The 10,933-nt window shown below is 34.3% G+C and overlaps 1 pseudogene; it reads right to left on the bottom strand.

Annotated features, from left to right (window-relative positions):
* Nucleotides 1-1,209: 1,209 nt before the first annotated feature.
* LOC107857961 lies at nt 1,210-10,013 on the bottom strand (annotated as a pseudogene).
* Nucleotides 10,014-10,933: the final 920 nt, after the last annotated feature.

The following is a 10,933-nucleotide window of genomic DNA, read 5'->3' as shown; positions in this document are numbered from 1 at the left end:
ATAATTTCATCACATATATTTAGGACCCAAAATATAAGGGTTCAATACATCAAGTTTTTATTCAAACCTTATACTTCACGATTATCTCAAAATCTGCAATTATCTCAATCAAAATATTGAAAACTAATTCATAACATAATTATCATAATTTTAACAACTTAAAATCCCATAACATAATTTTCATAAATTCATTCGCAATACTCATCTTAAGTAAATTCAAAAACATCAATTCTTAATAGGAAAATATAAATCAAAATAAGTATATCTCAACTCAAATCATATCAAGATAAAATATCATGCCTTCAAATACTCAATTCATGGATGATTATGTAAACTCAAAATGAGATAAATAGATATAAACTTCAACATAAAAATTCACGTAATCTTCATAAAAATCAAGTTTTTTTACACAAGACCGGAAGGATTATTCTTTTTCAAACCCCATATACCTCAAATCTATTAATTTAGATGAACTTTGAATTCCGAAACTCTACTCGCAAAAATGATAGGTGTTCCTTGAAAATCTCGACTTGGGGAATTTGATTCTCGGATTATTTTTGAAATTTAATGGACGAATTTAGATGGATCTTGAATTTTGTTTGGAAGCTGTACGTTGTTTTTATTAAAAAACTGACGAATGTTCTCTGGAACTTGGCCAATTAGAGGATAATATCATTGAAAGATTGAAAAGTTATTGGGAGCACCGGAGTTGCCAGGCGGCGCCTGGCCTGGAGTACTAGAGTACACCAGGCGGCACCTAGTCTAGAGCGGTGGGATTTACCAGGCAGCGCCTGGTCTACTGCAGTGCAATTGCAAGGCATCGCCCGCTTATCGCGCGGGCTTACTGGATCGAAATCCAAACGCGCTCTAAACGAGGTCCAAAAATTCCGAAACTCACCCGAGATGGATTACTGACTTGCCCCATTGTAACACAACTTGAAAATCGAGAAACAGATACCGTGATGGTTGTCAAATAAATCCCCGAAGTTAAAGGCTCAAAAATAAATTAAGTGTTGGAACACTTAGCCAAATTTTCTAAGTGTAAGACTTTTCTCAAGTCGTTAGGAAGGCTTAAACGACGAGGGAACTTCACGGGGTCTTACATTTATCCATTTCATTGACGAAACTCCATCCCACCAACAATGAGTCATATTAGGTCTAGAGAACAGAAATCCAGGAAATTTTCTGAGGACCAAAACCTAAGATTTTTCAAAATTGCAGAAATGTGAATAAAGTTATTAGAATACTTGCAAGTACTTCCACTGGGGTGATAACCCAGGCTTTTTGATACCCAAGCACGATGAAAAAATTTGAACAAAATGCTACCAGCATTACTGCTATAGCAACAAAGAGCGTGATGATGCCAATGATTAATCTTTTTAGTAAAGCACACAGGAAGTCCTCTTCGACATAGAGTGAAGTGAGAATGTGTTGGGTTCAATTGGTGTAAATGGAAAATGTAGGAAAATTGTACTCACTTAAGGAAAGTACACTTCAACCACATTGGTAGGAGAAAGCAATTTTAATATATTTTTATTGAGTAACACTCCTTCAAGTGGATAGTGGGGTAAGAACCAAGAGGTGCATCATGTCATCATCATCGTCACTCGCTCAACTTTAAATTTAGATTTGGATTTGTCAAATGATCGATCGATGAGATTAATATTTTAGACAAAGTTTATTTGAAACTTTAAAAAATAAGTGAAATTATTTGTCCCAAAAAAATCCAAGAAAAATGAAAATATTTTTTTTCTCCATAACACGCCATGCAGAAGCATGCAGAAATGTTACTCAAAAGGGACACAACACTTGGTGGAAATAACACACTATTTTGTAAAAGGTGAATGTTCGATCGGATGTGAGAGTTCAGAAAATACACACTGTTTTGGAATAGATAGACATGACTATTCTAAAGTGATACACCTTTCCAGTAAAACATTGATTTCTTTCTAAAAGGACACTTGATGGCAATAAAAACTTGCATTCTATCCACAATTAAGCACAAAAATTTAAGGATTCAAAAACACTCTTCTACTTCTAAAAACTCTTTGTGATCATATGTTGTTAAGTGTGTTCAAAGAATCTAAACCTTTGAGGTACCTCCATATTCAGATTGTAAGCCATTTTATTCTGGGAGAAAAAATTCTGCAACCTCAGGTATTTGAAGAGAATTAATTCCTTAAGGACACTCCGTAAAATGGAAGGACTTGGTTCTATTTCTTATTCATCTTATTTCTTTAAATAACATACTTATTTGATAGTTCTTGTAGAACTTATGGTGAATGTGATAAAACTTCATAGGTGCTCTTGATAAAGTCTTAAACTTGTGTTGAAGTGTTTATACAAACATACAGATTTTATACCCGAAACAACAATCTTAAAGAATTAACCTTTTTTGTAATCTGTATTATTTGGTTTCTAGAGATTAAAGCTTTATGCTTTCTACTCTGTTTGAACTTAAAAGTGATTTGAAGAAATAAAACCTTCATCACAAGTTAAAGCTCATTCGGTTAACGATTGGAAGACATAAAAACTTTGCCGTTAAACTAAAAACAAGTATTGTTTAAAGTTACTATAAACTTGCAATTAGTATTTTGATATACTAAAGTTGACTGTCTTTTTTTGACACGAAAGATGACTATTGATGCTCATGTAACTGATGGTGTGAAAAGTGTGGCAGCAATGAATGTTGCTACAACCAGTCATACAACTGCGCCACCTGCTATGGCACTAGCAAAAAATCTCAAAAATTTTTTGGAATAGATTTTAAGCGGTGGTAATAAAAGATGTTCTTCTATCTAACAACCTTGTGTCTTCAAAGATTTATATCTAAAGATGATTGAATTTCCCGAAGAAACTTCGGATAAGGAGCGGTTAATTGTAATAGAGGCATGGAAACATTCAAATTTTCTATGTAGGAATTATATACTAAGTGGACTCCAAGATGATTTATACAATGTTTACAGTAGAATGAAGACATCAAAAGAGTTGTGGAATGTGTTGGAAAAGAAATATAAGACTCAGGAAGCTGGAACTAAGAAGTTCTTTATTGTAAGATTCCTTGAATACAAAATGATTGACAGTAAGACTATCGAATCTCAAGTACAGGAATTGTAGGTTATCATCCATGATATCCTTGCTGAAGGTATGACTATAGTGAATACCTTATTTGAACATATTAAAAATATTCCTAATGATCACATAAACTTTATTATAGGTTTGGTTGTGAACGAGGCCTTTCAAGTTGCTACAATAATAGAGGAGTTGCCACATTTGTTGATGGACTTCAAAAATTACGTGAAACTTCAAAAATTACGTGAAACACAAATTAAAGGAGATAACAGTCGAAGATCTCATTGTGAGGTTGCACATTGAGAAAGACAAAAAAGTCATCAAGAGGAGGTCAAATAAAATTCTACAATGAGTAAAGGAAACATTGTAGAAGACGGCCCCAACAACTCGAAGAAGCATAAGAAAGCTGGACAACAAAGAAATCAACCTAAGAAGAAATTGAAGAGGAAATGTTTTAATTATGGCAATATTGGCCACATGTCAAAAGATTGTCGTGTCCCAAAGAAAGGTAAAAAGAAAGATAAAGTGAATATGGCTAAATCCAAGAATGAAATGGACAATCTATATGTCATGCTTTGTGAATGTAACATGGTGGGAAATTCTCTAGAATGGTGGATAGATTTTGGTGCCACCCACCATATTTGTACCAATAAAGATTTATTTGATGCATTCACTCCGACTCAAGGAAATAGAAGATCTATATGGAAAACTCCGCAAGTACAAAAGTTGAAGGGAGAGGAAAAATTTGCTTGAAAATGACGTCAGGCTAAGTGTTGACTCTCAACAACATCCTTTATGTGGCAGAGTTGAGAAAGAACTTGATTTTTGTATCACTTCTTGACGAAAATATATTTAAATGTGTATTTATTTTGGGCACGATTGTAATTAGTAAAAGGGAAGTGTATGTAGGAAAAGGCTACCTCACTGATGGCCTATTTAAGATGAATATAATAATAGTTGAAATCAATAAAAGTTCTATTTCTTCTTACGTGCTTGAGTCTAATGAATTGTGGCATGAATGATTAGGACATGTCAATCACAAAACTTTGCAAAAATTAATTAACTTAGAAGTTTTGCGAAACTTTGAGTGCAATAAATCAAAATGTCAAATGTGTGTGGAATCCAAGTATGCTAAGCATCCGTATAAGCCTGTTGAATGGAATTCCAATCCCTTAGGCTTAATCCATACTGACATTTGTGATATGAAGTCAACACCATCTCGTGGTGGAAAAAAGTATTTTATAACTTTTATTGATGATTGCAATAGGTACTGTTATATCTATTTGCTAAACAGAAAGGATAAAGCAATTAATGTGTTTAGGCAATATGAAATAAAAAGTTGAAAATCAGTTAGAGAAAAAGTTCAAAACAATAGGAAGTGATAGGGGTGGATAATATGAATCTCCCTTTTGCATAAATTTGTGTAGAAAACGGAATTTTTCATCAAACTACGGCCCCATATTCAAATCAATCTAATGGAATTGTGAAAAGGAACACGACCCTATATTCATTTGAAAAGTGTTTCAAAGTGATAAACCTTTCCAATAACCATTGCTTCCTTTCTGAAGGGGCACTTGATGGCTATAAATACCTGTATTTTTTCCATAGGTAAGCACAAAATTTTGAGGATTGAAAAACACTCTTCTACTTCTAAAAAATTTTTGTGATCATCCGTCGTTGATGTGTTCAAAGAATCTAAATGTTTGAAGTACCGCCACATTTAGATTGTGAGTCATTTTATCCTGTGAGGAAAAATTCTGAAACCTCGAGTACTGCCGTTGAGTGAGTTTGAAGAATATAAACGTTTGAGGTACCACCACATTCAGATTGTGAGCCATTTTATCTTGGGAGAAAAAAATTCACAACCTCGAGTACTTGAGAGGAATTAATTCCTTAAGGACACCGTGAAATCGCAGGACTTGGTTCTATTTCTTCTTCATCTTATTTCTTTAAATAACATACTTCTTTGATAGTTCTTGTAGAACTTTTGTTGAGGTTGTTAAAATTCATAGGTGTTCTTGATACAACCTCGAACTTGTGTTGAAGTATTTGTGCAAACATACAAATTGTGTACCCAAAACAACAGAATGGATAAGAACATCAGTATAGAGATTACTGAAGAGAATAATGCTATTGCATCCATCATAGCGGAAAGAATGAATGTTTTATGTTTTAGAAAAACAGGGGTGCCTGTATCATTATTGTTCTCTTCTGACATGGTAAGGATTGCTGCAAACATTACTGTTGTAATTAGTGCAGCAACAAGCATATAAGATGATGCATTTTCTTTCATCCACTTCTCTCCCTCTTTGACCAATTCCTTGTGTTCCTCGGTGAACAACATTCTAGGAGTTTGACCCTTTGAGTCTATCATCTCCTTGTATAAGGCTTGAACAATTGTCTCAACTTCCTTTGACATGCAAAAGTTGTAATATCTTATGAAATATCGGAAGAAATTGAACTTGAAGGAAAGCAGCATTTCTCCGGACATGGAAATTACCTTAAACCATAATAACTCCCCGTTGCATCTGGAGTGCGGCACCTAAAACAATAACAATTTGACTTGTAGGAGTCAACTTTGCAGCCAAGTGTAAAATATTTTGATTGTTAGGGCTTTTGTAGGACGTAATTATATCTTTGTGTAATACTATGTTGTAGATTAGTTTGTAGATCATTTCTTGGCGGTGACTGACAACAATGTGAAAGATGCTCTAACTTTCCTGATCAACCTTCCAGATGAGATCTGGTTAAGACTGAATAAGCTCTACTGTGAACTCAAATTTTCCCAACTCTGCAGCTATAAACAATAGCCGAGAAGGATTTCTATGTAAGTTCCCAATTTTTGAAGCATTCTAGAAGAGAACTGCTTTCAATGAACATTTTACCAATTCAAGCGCTTGTAAGTGTATTAATTCTCTCCAGAAATTTTTTGTCTCCTAGTGTTGAAAAATTGTATTAGGTAATTTGTTTCAGAAGAACAACGAATAATAATCAAGAACTTGGAACTACAAAATATATACCATACCTAATGTTTCCAATAGATGCTGAATTACCCTTGTGATGAACAGGTAAACTAAAACGGGCAGCCCGGTGCACTAAAGCTACCGCTATGCGCAGTGTCCGGGGAAGGGCCCCACCATAAGGGTGTATCGTACGCAGTCTTACCTTGCATTTCTGTCAGAGACTATTTCCAAGGCTTGAACCCATGACCTCCTGGTCGCATGACAGTAACTGTACCAGTTACTCCAAGGCTCCCCTTCATGATGAACAGGTAAACTGCAATTTCAAAATGTTTATGATCAGTTGGTTGCAGGAATGCTATTACAAAGAAGATAAATGTCTCAACTGGAAGAAATGTACTACATCCTTGGTATTATTTTTTTCCCTTGAGCCACTGGACATGTTTCTTGATCTATTCTGCAAATAAACAGATACATATATAGGATGTCCCATTAATGTTTTTTTATAAAAATAAAAGAGATAATAAATAAATATGACCTTAAACTTGACACCAAATTATAACTTTGACCTTAAACTTTGATAGTGCACAAATAGGACCTTTAACTAGTCAAAACCTGACCAAATATGACATCCGATTTTGCAACCCCATGCATGAGTCTCACTCGCGCCTACGTGGAAAGGTAATCCAATCACATGGTGCCACGTCGTAACTTTGACCTTAAACTTTGATAGTGAACAAATAGGACCTTTAACTATTCAAAAACTGAACAAATATGACATCCAATTTTGCAACCCCATGCATGAGTCTCACTCGCGCTTACGTGGAAAGGTAATCCAATCACATGGTGCCACGTCGTTAAAAGGGTTAACTTGGAGAGAGGTCATATTTGTGCAGTTTTGAATAGTTAAAGGTCATATTTGTGCACTGTCAAAGTTTTGCTTTTCGTATTAAAACGAAATCGTTTTTATTATTATTAACAAACACTAGCAGGGATCGAACCCGCGCAGTACGCTGAAGGAAGCTCCCAAGAAGAGCAAATAACACCACTGGGCTATCTAAGTGCCTTATTTCATGTGGTTCAACATTAATATATGTACATAAATATACATTTTCTACCTTATATGTATACAACGTAATTTTTTTACCGAGGGGGTTTGGGTGAACCCATGCAACCACGTAGGCTCGCCTCTACGTTAATTTAATAATGTTTTAATAATGTTAATTTAATAACATTTTAATTACGTAAATTTGATAACGTTAATTTACTACTGCTACTATCCTTAATAACATTAATTTAATAACGTATTATTAAAACTATAATTTTTTTATTATTAATATAGTTTTATCTTTAATTTAATATTTAAGTAAATAATATTTAGATATATTATATAATTTAAATTCGCCCTCTGCTCTATAAATTATAATATATATACATACCCGCGTGATTTTTTCGTATGAGGTTGATCCACCTAATTAATAAATCATCAATATTGCTCTTTTTCCACAATGACAAAAGAAATTAGATGTCATTTTCATCTTTGAACCGAAAATAATGAAAAATAATAGTGAAAAGTCATTTAAAGGTCATATTTGTGCAGTTTTGAATAGTTAAAGGTTATCTTTATGCACTGTCAAAGTTTAAGGTCATATTTATGTATTATGCCCTTAAATTTTAAGCTGGACGCGCCCAGTTTTGCATGTTGAACACGCGTTTTGCCACGTAGGATCGGAGGTCATATTTGTGCACTGTCAAAGTTTAAGATCAAGCTTATAATTTGGTGTCAAGTTTAGGGTCATATTTATTACTGGTAGAAATTTCCATTAATCTAGTGATATATAAATAGAAATATATCTGATTCATTATGATTTGGATAGAAATCAGATACTTGCGTAAACAAGTCTTTGCCGGATTCCAACTCCAGTTTATTCCGAAAATGCCCAGGGCTTTCGTGCTAAAACATGGAGTACTTTTTATTCATTTTGATCTCGTTCAATGCTTAATTCAGGCATGCGCTGAAGTATATGTAAAGCAACATCTGTCGACAGCATTATAAGGTTCATACCAAATAAAGTGGAGTTTATAGTTGCAATCAGTAGGCTAATATAGTCCTCTTTGCTTAGATACTGATAATCTGTCACTGAGTAGAGATACCACACTATCTCTACGTGCCCTGGTAGAGCAGCCATGTGCAGTGATGTGACTTCCTTGCTGCCCCTCAATATTGGCAAGAATCGATTTTTGATTACCATAACCTTTGCGACCCTTGTGGGTCCAGATGCAGCAGCAAAGCATAGTGCAGTATTATCGGTATTTGTTTTGCAGTTCCAGTTCCAGTTGACTCATAATTTTAACCAGTTCATCGACAAACTGAACCTTGTTAGCCCCTGCTGCAATGTGAAGAGCAGTCTCCCACCCTTTTGTGATCTTGACAGATGTTGCACCAAGGTGCAGACTTAAAAATTCTCAAGCCTTTTCCCAATTACCTCCTAGTGCTGCTTGGCAGAGTGGCACATGTATGGTAAGGTTTATAGGTTTAGTCCCTACAAGTGGTATGCCTCTATGTTGATTAATCATGTATAAAAGGAAAGATGATAATCTACTCTTTTCCTTAATTTATCTGTTCGTTGTATCTTGTATTCAGTCAGGAGTCTCTTTGTGAAACTCGCTTAACGGGTTTTTACGGATGATTGTTCATGTTCATGATTCATTTAAGTAAATCTAATCATCCATTTCCTGAGAACTCACCAAATCTATCAGTTGTTTCAGCAAAAGCAAACATGCAAGACTTCTTAAGTAGATGTGGCGAATATTGATGCTTGTTACTTATATCTTTGATTTATTTATTTATGGCTATTTTAGATTGCTCAATATGCTTTTTCTATGAGAGACTCTCGATTGGGTGATTTGTGAGTCGGCTTAAAATTTTGGTCAGTATAGAACATACCCATACATCACCTGCTGCGCACATGCATAAGGGATTGTCTGAGGTCTATGTTCAGAATTCAGTAGGATAGGGTAATTAAGTTCTATTCACATAGGCAAGATATAACATGGTTCAACTTCTATACACAACTGTTAAATATGATATCGTTATAACGTCGATATAAGAATATCTCTATAATTAGGTTGTTAGACATGGAATTATAGACATGGAATCTTCATAATTGGGCACTTAGAATATTAAGTAAAATTCATATTAGTTTCCTTCCTTATTTACGTTATTTGTAACACTATTTAATTCCACTAGCTTGAGTGAATAATCAAGATACTAGTTCCCAAACTTTCCTCTTCTCCTTCTAATTTCTCAATAACAGTTTTATCATTTAAAGATAATAATACTAACATTAACTGTTAATAATAAGTGAAAGATGAGTAACCTGAAAAAGAAAAGGCTGGTAACTTGTTACAACAGGTTAAAATGTACCAATAATGCAAAATGTCTTCTTTTCAGTGTGAGGATAGATAACTATCCATAATCTGAGTAACTAACCTTTGCTTTTCCCAGGTTCACCTGTGTAAACAAAAACAAAGCATATATAGTAATAGAAGCATTGAGAAATATTTTTGCTTAACTGGACCTAAGAAAGGAAGTGGGAAGTGACTGATCACGAGCAGTAGTAGTAGGCCTAGAAACAGCTTCCTTTTGAATGGGAGAAGGCAGTACCGCGACTTCAGCTTGACCAATTCCTTGATTAAATTGAATTGTGACAGCATTCTGTGAATAAGATCTTCTTGTATTGTTGCTATTGCAAACCTCTTTTTTGAAACTATTATTTTACCTTAGCTATTTAAAAGTTCTTGTTGTAAGCACCTTTTGATATTGTGGTGCTTGGTACTGAGCTTCTCTATGGAAATCATATTGAAATTGAAAGCACGCATTCCAGTTATAGTTTTGGGATGGCTTTTCATATTCACGGCTCTGCTTTTCTATTAGTTTCCCAATCTTTTTGTACTTTCATACAATTGCTCCCTCCGCATATCTTATCTGCTTCTACTGCTTAATTCTGTTCCTAAATATTCTGAAGTTGATATAGTTATCAAGGCATTTATGGGTTAGTTGTTGTATAGACTCGTTGTCATATCAGCTTCTATATATTCTTCATTAGTGTATGAATGAAACTGGCCATAAATACCATTGTTGTTAACGCAGACAACACTGCCAACGCAGCCCCAAAACATTGGCAATTTCCAATATTGTAAACCTTATGATGCCCCGATCACTCTGCCAAAGTGTGTAGATTTCAGTCTCATAACTACTTTCAGGCTCGGGCTAATTATGTCGTTCAATTCTAACAACAATCCATGGGTTGTTGACTCTGGGGCTAGTCATCACCTCATAACTGATGCTCTTAGCTTAATCACCTCTCAAGATTACCATGGACCCAAAGAGATCTCAATGGAAAATGCTAATACCATTCTAATTTCTCATATTAATAACACTAACATGCATCGAATAAAAACTCAGACTAAATTATACTGTTGGTCTTCTAGCTATAAAAAGCAATCTTCTCTCAGTCTCTAAATTATGTCATGGCAACAAACATCTATTGAATTTTCTTCCATTTAATTTATTTTTAAAGGATCTGATTATGGAACACCTCTGATGTGCAGATAGAATAGACATGGGTGGTATGAATGGCCACAAGAGACAACAAGCATGTTCCAACCTCAATTAGTTCGTGTATATGTGGCATTGATGATTGAGATATTCAAATCATCAAAGTTTACTAAACTTGTAAAAAGTAATTAGCAATATATTCTCTTACTTGGTTTACTAATCCTAAAAATGATTGTAATTTCTTTTTTGTATCTAATTCTTCTTTCGAATTTATTATTTTTTGTACTATATGTTATTGCATTTTTACTCCACTTTTATCAATTTGTATTCCTAAAAATTC

This window comes from Capsicum annuum, chromosome 2, assembly GCF_002878395.1.
Source record: "Capsicum annuum cultivar UCD-10X-F1 chromosome 2, UCD10Xv1.1, whole genome shotgun sequence".
In the NCBI taxonomy this organism is placed as follows: Eukaryota; Viridiplantae; Streptophyta; class Magnoliopsida; order Solanales; family Solanaceae; genus Capsicum; species Capsicum annuum.
Note: the sequence above shows the minus strand (reverse complement) of the source record. Positions and strands in the feature narration are given on the sequence as shown.